Source organism: Protopterus annectens, chromosome 3.part1 (genome assembly GCF_019279795.1).
Source record: "Protopterus annectens isolate FY-2018-M chromosome 3.part1, PAN1.0, whole genome shotgun sequence".
In the NCBI taxonomy this organism is placed as follows: Eukaryota; Metazoa; Chordata; order Ceratodontiformes; family Protopteridae; genus Protopterus; species Protopterus annectens.
The window spans coordinates 20,059,169-20,071,184 of NC_056732.1; the positions used below are offsets into that span (position 1 = coordinate 20,059,169).

The following is a 12,016-nucleotide window of genomic DNA, read 5'->3' on the forward strand; positions in this document are numbered from 1 at the left end:
GTAAAAATATGACTTCTTTGGAGAGAAAAAGGTTCATAAAAGTATTAAACCAGTGGTTAGAGAAAGTTTTTTTGTATAAAGACTTCTGTGAAAGTATCATCAGACTGATATGGAAAAAAGGAGAGAAGGAAGAAATTCATTCTTGAAAACAAACTGTATTAAATAATATGAATTATAAGATTTTTATGAAAATATTATACAAAAGGATGGAAGGAAAAGTAGGTAAAGTTGCAAATGATTATGTCTTTGGTATAAAAGGCAAAGATTTATTATTAATAATTAAGGAATTAGTAGATATAGTAGTTAGAAATGCTCATGCAAAAGTGATGGTAGGAGACTAAAGTAAAGCATTTGATTCAACACGTCATTTAGTATTACGGGATATATTTCATATGTATAATATACAAGTCAGGGGATTAAAAATGTGAGCATGTCAGCATACAAGTATGATATAGTAAAAATTATGATAAATGGATGGTTGAGTGATGATATAAAGTTAAAGGGTATCAGGCAAGGACGTCCACTGAGTGGTACATTATTCACACAAGCAATGAATGCAATATCACCGTGCATGAATAAGTAGATGGATGCTAATAGTTATATTTCTAAGGAAGAGATAAAAATCCCCATATTGTGTTATGCAGATGACATTATCATTACAACTAAAATGAAGTAAGCATAAATGTAGTAATAAAGCAGTTAAAAGAAAATATTAAGGTGTTTGGGCTAGTATTAAATAAAAATAAAAGTCAAGGCTTAGGTTTTGAAGGAAAGATTGGTGGAGTTGAATTTAATAAAGAAAAAAAATAAGATCTTGGGAATAAACACTGGGAAGCAAGAAATGATAAATTCTGTATAGAACGAGAAAATAGAGGAATTAAAAAAATGTCTTTGTTTTTAAGTCTTTTAGACTTTCCTTTAAAAAGAAAGTATATTTAATAAATTCAGTTCTGTAAGCAAACATTACTTAACTAATGTCTTTAGTGTTCTTTTAAATTTAGAGAAGAATGCATACAATATAATATTTGCCATTATATCGGGATCAAGGTTAAACCCTGTAAAAAGAGGAGTGTTATATGTGCATAATGAAAAAGAAGGGTTAGAGTTAACAAACCCTATAGTGTGTATCTCATCCTTAAATTTATACACAGTAATAAAGCGTTTCAAAGATGATGAGGATATGCTAATAACAAAAATATTAACTGTGAAGTATAAAACAGAATTGTTGACTTTTTGTAGTTTTAAAAAAGGAGGAGCTGCTGTAATACAGAAATGGAAAAGTATGAAGATAAGATTATCCTCTGGAAAAATAATGTGAAAGAAATTGAAGGTGATAGAAAAAATGGTATTAAAAGATTATGGAAAATTATTACAGGATATATCACTGGAAGGAATTAAACAATGAGAGAAGGAATGCTACTGCTGCAAGAAAGAAGAGGTGTAAAAACATATAGATGGTCAAGATTTTCTATGCAAACTGTCTATACAAAAGCTACCACTGAAGGTGAATATGCTATATAAAAGTATAAATAACAGTTTGTCTATATTGTGGTGAATTTGAAACAGGTGAACATGTTTTAATACAATGTAAACGTAAAATGTTAAAGGAAATAATTACAGAAAGAAAATATGTAAATGATTTAAACACATAAGCAATTTAAATATGGACATGATTGAATTTGGATACTATAGATATAAAGACAAAAAAGAGGTGTCAAATTCAATAAAAAAACGTTTGCCTTTTTATGCCTAATCTGGAATTAGAGTGTTAAGGAAATTATGTTTAATGAAAAATGGAACTTAGCAATGATGTTGAAAAGTAAGGTTTTGCTTTTAGAAACTGGAGTGGTGATCAAAAAAGTAATAAGTATGTGTTACATATGATGAAATAAAATGAAAAAGGAAGATGTGATTTACAAATATATATATATATATATATATATATATATATATATATATATATATATATACAGGATGGCGCAGTGGTGCAGCAGTAATGTTGACTTACAGCAAGAGGTTCTGTGCTTCGATTCTCGGCTGGGGTGCCTTCTGTGCAGATGCTGCATGTCCTCCCTGCGTTCGTGTGGGTTTCTTCCCACATTACAAAGACATGCATCTGGAGCATTTCTCCCCGGGCTTCTGCTGAAAATTGGCTTTGTTCCAAGTCGGACTTTCCTGGTAAACAAATGTTAAATAAAAATAAATAAATAAAAACCAGCTGAAAATATGTATATAGAATGTAAGTACTAATGTAAATAATTTATGTGACTGTGTAAAATAGTTATGAATTATGTAAATAAAGAACTCCTACTCTTTGCAGTATTTTGTGGAATCATTTACATCCAGCTGAGATTGCACTAACTCATGCTGATGGGACCTCAGTTTAACATTTCATCTGAAGAATGACACACTCAAAAGTGCAGCACTCCACCCCCAGTGCTGCAGTGTCAGCAATCCAGTCATGTGGAGTGAGAATATTACCAACAGCCTTCTGGTCTTCCAGCACCAAAGGGAAATACCTGACAGTGGCAAACATGAATATGACCTATCCATATTAGTCTCAGCCTCAAGAAAAAAATAACTCTGCAGCTCTACAACTTACAGCAAACAATGTATGTTGATTCACTACTCCCTCACCAAAAACTGAACACCATTCTCACATCCCAGGAAAAGTGAAGGCTTCGAATTGCACAAAGAAATTACTCAGCTCACTCATCTTCAATCTTCTTAACCATGAGTTTCCCAATTCTTTAGGAAAGACTTTCCCAAGCATTCCTCCAATAACAACCTCATGCTGCCTTCATTCCAAAAGGCATCCTTCCTTTCTTCTTAATGGCAGTGCTCCATGCCAGCTACCAGAAAGCCTGACATGGTTCCAACTCCAGTAGCAACAAATCAGCATTCATTCAGAGATTACAGGTTGTCGGAGTGGAGGTAGGGATGCAGAGGCCAGATATTGCCTCCTCTTCAATAAATATTGTGTTACATGGTGCCCTGACCATTTTCTCAGGATAATGCTTGAATGGCAATTCATGACTGACAGACAGACAGAGGCCTTGGATAGATTCTTTTGTCTGGACTGATGCCTCCAACCTTCATGCCAATGGAGAATGCTAGTCTGGCCTATAACCCAGGAGCTAGGACAAAAGGTTATGTTATGGGCACAAAGGGACAGCAGAAACCTTCTGCATCAAAATTGAAGCTTTATGGGGTGGACACAGTTTGTGCAAGGTTTGTTTTCACTTCAGCAGTTAATTTCTTAACGTTGAATTTAATGGCACAGAGATGAGACATCTGATCAACAAAATGCTAGGACACAGGAAATTTATGGAATTGCACTTTCTATAAAGTGTCAAAGAAACTCAGTGGTCAGCTGGCAGGATGGAGATGACCATATCTAACTGAAATCCAATGATCAGCTCGCAGGATGGAGATGGCCATATCTAACTGAAATCCAATAGTCAGCTGGCAGGATGGAGATGACCATATCTAACTGAAATCCAATAGTCAGCTGGCAGGATGGAGATGACCATATCTAAGTGAAATCCAATAGTCAGCTGGCCGGATGGAGATGACCATATGTAACTGAAATCCAGTGGTCAGCTGGCAGGATGGAGATGACCCTATCTAACTGAAATCCAACAGCTGTAAACATACTTGCTCAGCTGCAGCTGCATAAAATTACCAGCAAGAGTACACAAATTATTTAAGACATGCAAATCTAAGGTAAGTCTGGTTCCAGCACTAACATAACAATACAAATCCACCCTACTTATATACCAAAAGCAAAATGTTTGCCTTGTTCTCAGATATCTGTGCTCTTGGAGTCCACAGAAACCAATGTGTTTCAAGCCCACATGTATCACTATAGAAAGCAACACACAAACAACTACAAGAAAACAATGTAGCACAAACTGCACTTAAGAAAACCCAAGCCAGTATCAAGCAGATGGGGAATCAAGCAGGGCGCTATATAACTGCATGCATGCTGGGCACAAACTGCACTTAAGAAAACCCAAGCCAGTATCACGCAGATGGGAATCAAGCAGGGCGCTATATAACTACATGCATGCTGGGCACGAACTGCACTTAAGAAAACCCAAGCCAGTATCACGCAGATGGGAATCAAGCAGGGCACTATATAACTGCATGCATGCTGGCTATCATAGACAGGTCTAAAGATCATCAATGGTTATAGTAGTCCAGTCAAAATCACCACCTATCTCAGCATCTTAATTACTCGGGTCCTTGATAGCGTACTTTGAGGATGCACATTTACGCCAAAAGGAGCATAAAAACATACTAGTCTTAATTATCTTATATGGCGTTCTTTCTCTGTTAGAGAAACCCAAAAGTTGAAGGGCTGCTATTCGGATTCAAAAATCCTGTATGCATACACCACGTTTTAGGATTCCTTTGAACAGTCAAGCACCGACTACTATATTCTATTTATAATGATGTTTCCCAGTGTTATAAAAATGTGAAATATATTTAAAACTACTCTAAAGTACATGAAGTGATATCTATTTTGTTTATATTCTTGGTCTCGTGAAGGGAAACCTAATTTCTGATGGTGATTTCATAGGTTCATAGGTTGTTACTAGGCTAAAGACCACTACGGCCTTAACAAGCCTAGCAGCGCACCTTAAACTATTTGGGTCCCAGAGTAAAACAGACATCTGTAAGGTGCAGGGGCATGTTATCTGGGAGATGACTAAAGATTTGTAAAGGGGAGGAGGTTAGTGTGAATAAAACTATTCGTATCAACAGCCTCTGTCCGTAGTGTGTGGACCCTTTGGGACACACCTGTCCCTCCAGAATATTCTGCTTATGTCACAAGCAAAGTTCAGATCCCGGGATCTAATGTTTCTAGTGGTGTTCGTTTTGAGCATGTGCAACAGATTCATAAGGGCTGGGTCAGAGTAAGCTCTGTCAGCCAGGCAAAGATCCCCCTCAGCAGCCTGTAAGAGACCAAATACAGTGACAGAGCCTTTACGTGATCACTGTAGGACAGAGTATTCATGCTCTGAATTCTCCTGGTGAGGAACCTTTGTGGGCGTTCCAATTGCTGCACGTCTCTGATTAGATGCACACCAAAGGTGGTTCTGTATTCAATGACAGGTCTGATAAGTGCCAAGCAGAGTGGTACTATAACTTCCTAGGACCTGAATGCCCTTACCTAAAAGCACTGCGACATGAATGATTTTCTTATTATGTAGTTAGATGACGATCAAAGGCCATACTGCTGTCTACATGTTACCAGACCCCTTACTACTGGCTCAACTCTTAGGGGTGTTTTATCAACCGATTAATTAACTTGCATTGACAGCCTCCCAAAGAGCATTATGACACGCTTTTCAGCATTAAGATTTAGGCCATGGTCTGGCAACAGTCATCTGTCTGTGTTAAACCCTCTTGCAAGATATTGGTGCCTTGGAGGGAATCTGTAATTGCTCCCAATTTACAGTCATCTGCAAAATTGGTGAGCCAGAGGCCTTGAACATTAGCTTCGACTTCCGAGAAGTAGATAACAAAGAGGAACAAGCCCAGCATAGGTAGGCGCTAGCTACCCTTGTGGGCCATTTTAAGCCTAGCTAACTCCTTTCAAAGGTGAGACTCAAACACAGTACCTTTTGACTGTGAGGTAAACACATTAACCATTACACCAATACCCAACCCCAATGTCGTTTACCACTTCCATGACAATTCAGTCCCTGACTTTGTATATTAGACTTGTTAGAATGATGGGACTGTAGTGCCATGGGTCAGATGATGGTCCGTTCTTTTGGAGGGGAATGACTGTTGTGGTTCTCCATTCACTTGGAACACAGCCTGTTTTAGGATTGTAGTTAAAATGTGCCTCATGTTGTCATACTTTAGACTGTTCAGGAGGCAACCTGGGATGGTGTCAGGACCCACTGAGGCTGTGTTCTTGGCTTTAGCGAGTGCTGCCAGCACCTGGTCCCTGCTAACAGTTGGGGAAGTATGTTAGAGAGGATTTCACCTGGTGGAGCTGGGGGAGGGGGGGTGGAGTGTTTGGGGGGGTTCATCAGTCAGAAGATTTGCTATGTCACCCTTATCGGTGAAGGTAGTACCTTTCACCACCAGTTTGGCACACTGCTGTGTACTATCTTTAAGGTTCCAGACATAGCTGAAGGCGACCTTGTGAGTGCCCTTAACCTGGAAGGCTATCCTAGCCTCAAAGCTGGGCTTGTTGGACTGCATTAGACCTCTTAATTTCTTATTTAGCTGTACAAGACAGCACTTGTCTTTAAGGGAGTTGCTCTTCCTGACTTTGGCCACAAGTTTTACTGTTTTATTAGGTACCCTGTTTGGGTGAGGATTCCACCAGTGGGGTTTGTTTTAGGTATATTTCTAGTAGGTACAGTAGCCTCTATGCAGACATTAACATGTCTGTATAGGGACTCTGAAGAATTCTGCATAGGTAGCTGTAGTCTCTGGGTTACAGTTACTTCAAAGGAGACAGTTATGTGATCTGACCTCACTTGTGAGGACATTTGGGGGGGGGGGGCTAATGCCCTCCCATGTTGGTTGGAGCAGGCGCTACCTGTTTCAGGGTGTCTGTGTTAAAGTCCATGAAGCACTGTGCCTGTGAGTTTTAGGCAGTTTACATTTCCTAGTCTACAGAAGGATAGTTAAAGTTACCCATGAACAGGGTGTTTGGCTGGCTGGTGAGCACCTCTACTTGGGTTTAGGTAAGACTCATGAGACTCTAGGGACATGGATGTGACCTGTAGCTAGCCATGATACAGTGAAGGACCTTATCTAAGGTGACTTACATGTGGGTGAGCACCATGATATCCTGTTTAATCAACCTGCAGGTACTTTTATTGTGAACGTAGACTGAGACAAACGGCATGGTATTTTGACCATGTTCTCCCTTTCTGACAGATACTGGATTCCCCTGGAGTAACACTAGTAACTAATTATTAAAATCAATCATTTAATGATCATACTGTTGAATCATCCTAGGTGCAGGTAGCATGCTGCTCAATGCAAGGCTCATACCTCTGTGTGTCACATGCTCCAAGATATCCATTGTCTCTTTTCATATAGTCCAGTGAGGTATGTCTCAGGTCACTTACACCCGCACGGACTATGACACTCATATTGGTACCTGAGGTCCAGTAACTTTAGTGAGTGTGTGATATTGTGGATCGTGACCCCAGATAGGCAGCTACCCATTACCTTCGCCTTATCTAACCTGGTGAGTTGGGTGTCTGTGTGATACACAATGGTGACCCCAGATAGGAGCTACCCATTACCTTCGCCTTATCTAACCTGGTGAGTTGGGTGTCTGTGTGATACACAATGGTGACCCCAGATAGGAGCTACCCATTACCTTCGCCTTATCTAACCTGGTGAGTTGGGTGTCTGTGCGATACACAATGGTGACTCCAGATAGGAACTACCCTTTATCTTCGCCTTATCTAACCTGGTGAGCTGGGTGTCTGTGCGATACACAATGCAGTCTTCACTGAAAAGAGTACAAGGTAAAGTACATGCTTGCCTTATGGGCTTTGGTCTTGAGGGGGGGGGGGGGCACTGGGTGTAGGCATATGTAGAAGTTTGGTGTTGCTTTTGATGTGTGTTTAAGTGAATGCTGAGGAGAAGTATTACCATTAAATGGCTTTAACGGTCCTTGAGATTTGGAAAGACTTCTTTTAAGTGCCTCAGCATCAGACAGTGTGTGTGTGTGTGTGTGTGTGTGTGTGTGTGTGTGAGTGGTAAGCTGAATGTAAGGGGGATGTAGTGTGGGTATTCCTGACAACCTTGCCAGAATGGGAGATATCCTCCTCCAAGGAAGTTAAGTATTTACACCACTTGTATACCCTGTTATTTTCTTTAATGGTTACCTGGTTGCCTGAGAACATGAGACAATTGCTACACTGCCTTAGTCTACCAAAACTGCCTACAAGATGCATTTGGAAATTGCATTACCATGTTCTCTCGACCTGGAATACAACGGGTTGTTTAGGATTAAGGACTGGGTTTTAAGAGGGGCCTCTTAAGGTAGTTCTGGGGTAATGGCAAGATGTTTTATAGTGCTAGGCTATAGTAGTACTATTCGATGTGTAAGTTAGCTGCTCAACTGAATTCTGCACAATGCCACACTGTTTAACAGGTTTCGCAACTAATTATAAATTTATAGGGAGATTTTGCTGTCTAGGTGTTTGCTACCAGAGCACTGCTAACCACTGCTGCTCAATGGGCAGCTTAAAGCAACTTGCCTGATTTACAGTAGGAAGAAATGCTTAAAAGCTGTCTCCTATGTCCTCGCCCTCTAGCCAATGAACAACCACAATGAGCTCTGTGGTGTGCTTCCCAACTCAGAGAGACCAGGTAAAGACTTTCTGCCAGAAAATGGATGATCCCGGAATTTCTTAATGTAAAAGCACAGCAAAAGCAGCTCTGGAGTGCAGATTAAACAAGCTACCAAATAACTAAGTCCCTGACTAGTTCGCCCTTTGCAAGGCAATTAAGAGGTAAACAGAACTAGAAAAGCCAACAAATACAGAAATGAATATTTTTGCCAAAAAAATAAAATAAATGCTTTAAAAATGCTGAGACCTACTCTTCATATTGCAGTTGCATCACCTTGGGAAATTCAACTACAGGATGAGAAGCAGAGTTCCTCCCTATCCCTTTTCACACACAACTTGGGGTCACTGAATGGGGAATTGGAAATTCACCCCTGGTCTGGCTCCTATGTCTCTAATGGACAGAGACAGTCAGTAATCACCACCTATCTAAATCAAATTTGTGGGTCACACCTGGGTTGCATAGCTAGGCTTGTAAGGGCCCTTGTAGTTGTTAGCCAAGTACACAGCTATGAACCTATGATTGCTAGGTTCCACAAGGACATGAGGTGATAGACCTAAAGGCTATGCACCCACATCAAATACACTATATTAACATTATTCAAATGTACATCATTTAAGAGTCTCAATCAAAAAATGTATGTCAACGATATTATTGTCTCACATTGTGGTGACCTGCCATTGACCTTTACACCCTTCTCAAACCATGGACATTTTGTTTGTGAAGCTAGTCTACAACAATATGAAAGCTTTTGTTGGACATGCTAGCTTTATGGTTTCCCAGACTGGCTACACAACACATCCAATCAGCTCCAGCAATGTAACTGTACTATGCAGTACAAGTTCAAGTACATAATTTATTATGCACATCCACAGGGAGAAGCAAACAAAACAGCTCGCTTGGCTTGAAGAAAAAAGTCTCTTTAAGGTTTTCTCCACAATATATATGCATAGTATACTTAGCCCTTCCAGCAATGGGCTGCATTTAAAATCAAAGTCCAAAGCTTCTCCTAACCCAGATTGCAGCTCTGAGTGGTAGGTAGCTCCAACTAATGCACCACCACACACATCCCCAGATAAGCTGACATACCCCCTTGTCTGCAAGCATTTCAGGCCAGCTTCTGCTTAACACTTTGTGATCTACTGAATGTAGGGTTAACTTGCTAAGAGTCTTTTGAACCAAGACCTTCATTTTACTGCCCATTAACTCATTCGATCTTGTGCATCACAATGTTACTTAATTCCTTTGCTTCCTGAAATCTTCTGCGCCAGGAAGCCACTTGCTTCCTGAGAAGCAGAGACTCCAAAATCCTCTTCTGAAACCACACTTAAGATCCATAATATTAGGTAAACAACACGATTTACAATGTATGAAAGCTCACTTAAGATCCGTCATATTAGTTAAACATCACGATATACAATGTATGAAAGCTCTTCTTCAGGTAAGGGTTACACATTGGTGTTAGTATCACAGGTCTGTCTGTGGATGCTGACTTTATATCGAGACTTGTGGAACAAAAATGATTTTGTTTGATAAAAACTGGTAGTGCTATGTCAGACAAAGGGATATTATCTCTGTACGCATACAAAATCGATCCAATACATCAGTGGGAGAACTGTTGGCCTGTTCAAGAGCTTTCAATAACATATGACAAGAGGAAGTAGCAGACCACTGGTTCATGCTACTACTGAGTTTGTGCATAAAACAATGCCAGTTAGACGGGAATGTGTGTGCCAATACTGTGTACTTTATTTTTTTGAATATGGCATCATCTGTTCACCTATAAGTCACATAGCATTTATGAAATTAACATAAGTAACATTCGTAACTGCTCTATTAAAAAATCATTTCTCTTGCAGAATGTCATCACATTACCCACCGTGTTTTAATGTAATATTTTACCATTTGTATACTTGACTTTACCATCATAATGCAGTTTTTACATTATTAATGCAAATGTGAAAAAATCTTATTAGATTTTTAATACATATCTGTTTATTTACTTTAACTGCAGACCTGTGCATCCTCGGCTGACCATTTCAATGCACTTGCTTAGCAAATCATGTAGCTTGTAGATTCCACTATTCTGCCTTAGATTTATGTATGTAACTTTACCAAGACTTCAGAAATTAGACTTTGTAAACAATGACAAGTCTTTTGTGAGACTATTCCCACATCACTTACTTTGCCCTGCACTTAAAGGCACACTAAATACCCCCTCCCAAGGGGTTTTGGACTTGGCACAAACAGTTCTTGGACCTGGACAAACCATCAAGAATCAAATTAGCTAGTTCAGGCCTGTGGGCTGCTGTAAACTGGAAAAATTGTGGGGACTGTGCCCATTGGCACAACTTAGTGTTGTTATCCATCTGATCTGCTTACTTGGTCATTGCAGAGGGCCATAGTCAAGTTACTAAGGAGAAATACCTGTCAAAGAAATAGTACTCCAAGGTACAGAAGGCCCACTTTACTGCTAAACAGTCTTTCGTTGGCTGTGGACTTCCTTTTTGAATTATTCAACTTCTTGTTATAGCACACAGGGTGATCCTTCACCCTTGAAAATCTTGGGATAGCATTATTCCTAAAACCGCCTATGACATCTGTATATGGGTAAGCTCATTAGAAAAATCAGGAGTCACTAACATTGGTTCAGGACACAGGATGCTTTTTAGTTCATTAAATGCTCTCTCTCTCTCTCTCTCTCTCTCTCTCTCTCTCTCTCAAGAGACCATTAGACCTTCAGGAGCTTGTCCCTTTTTTGAGATCTGTCAAAAGGCAGGCAACAGTCACAAAACTAGACACAAACTTTCTGCAGTACTTCACTAGTCCAAGAAAAGCCATCACCTATCTTTTAGTGAAGCGTAGAGGCCATTTTTATGACCTCTAATTTTTCTAGTTGTGGCCTTAAACCCTCCATCATAAAGTAGTAAAAATACTTGGCTTCCTGCATGGACAGATTTATTTTCTTAGCATTTATATTCAAGTCTGTATCTTAAGGATTTTAACACAGACTACATTTTTGGTAAGTGTGACTCCCAGTCCTCTGACTGAATTTCCATATCAAGGTATGTCATCACAAGACAGACAAGATTAGGATCCCCCTGTGTACAATACTCAGCCCCTGAAAGACTAACAATAAAATGGGCCTTCTATGCCTTGAACTGCTAAATATTGTGCAGGTATTTCAACTTAACATATCAGTAGTAAAACTTCAATATTTTAATCATCAACTTCAAGGCCAAAACGTAACAGTGTACACTGAAACAGACCCTAGGTGTTACAAAAGCTTTTTTGTTCTTGTGTAGAGGAGAGAATTGGTAGCTGCCAGCATCCCTTCTTCAAGCCTAATGTTGACAAGTATCTGGCCTTTTCTAGGTTCTCTATCAGCTTGTCAGCTTTGGACACTGGAGAGTTATCAAGCTTTGAAATGTTATTCAGTGTCCTAGTCATTACAAAATCTAATATTTCCATACGGATCAGAAACGAGCACAAATGGGCAGCTCCATTCACTCATTCTCTTAACAATCCTACCTTGAACATCTTTTGAACTACTATTTTACTTTTTTGTGACTAGTATGCTGTAAGTTCTCAGTCTAACCTTCAATCCCAGTGTTGTATTTGTGTTAATGTTCTATCAGTTTAGTTTTTTTCAGGAATGCCTGAAAACATTGTG

At 39.5% G+C, this 12,016-nt stretch overlaps 1 protein-coding gene across 3 annotated transcripts in view; it reads right to left on the bottom strand.

The window, feature by feature from the left end:
- L3MBTL4 (L3MBTL histone methyl-lysine binding protein 4) overlaps window positions 1–12,016 on the bottom strand; it is a 2,903,854-nt gene that overhangs the window by 2,441,437 nt on the left and 450,401 nt on the right. The window lies entirely within an intron of this gene.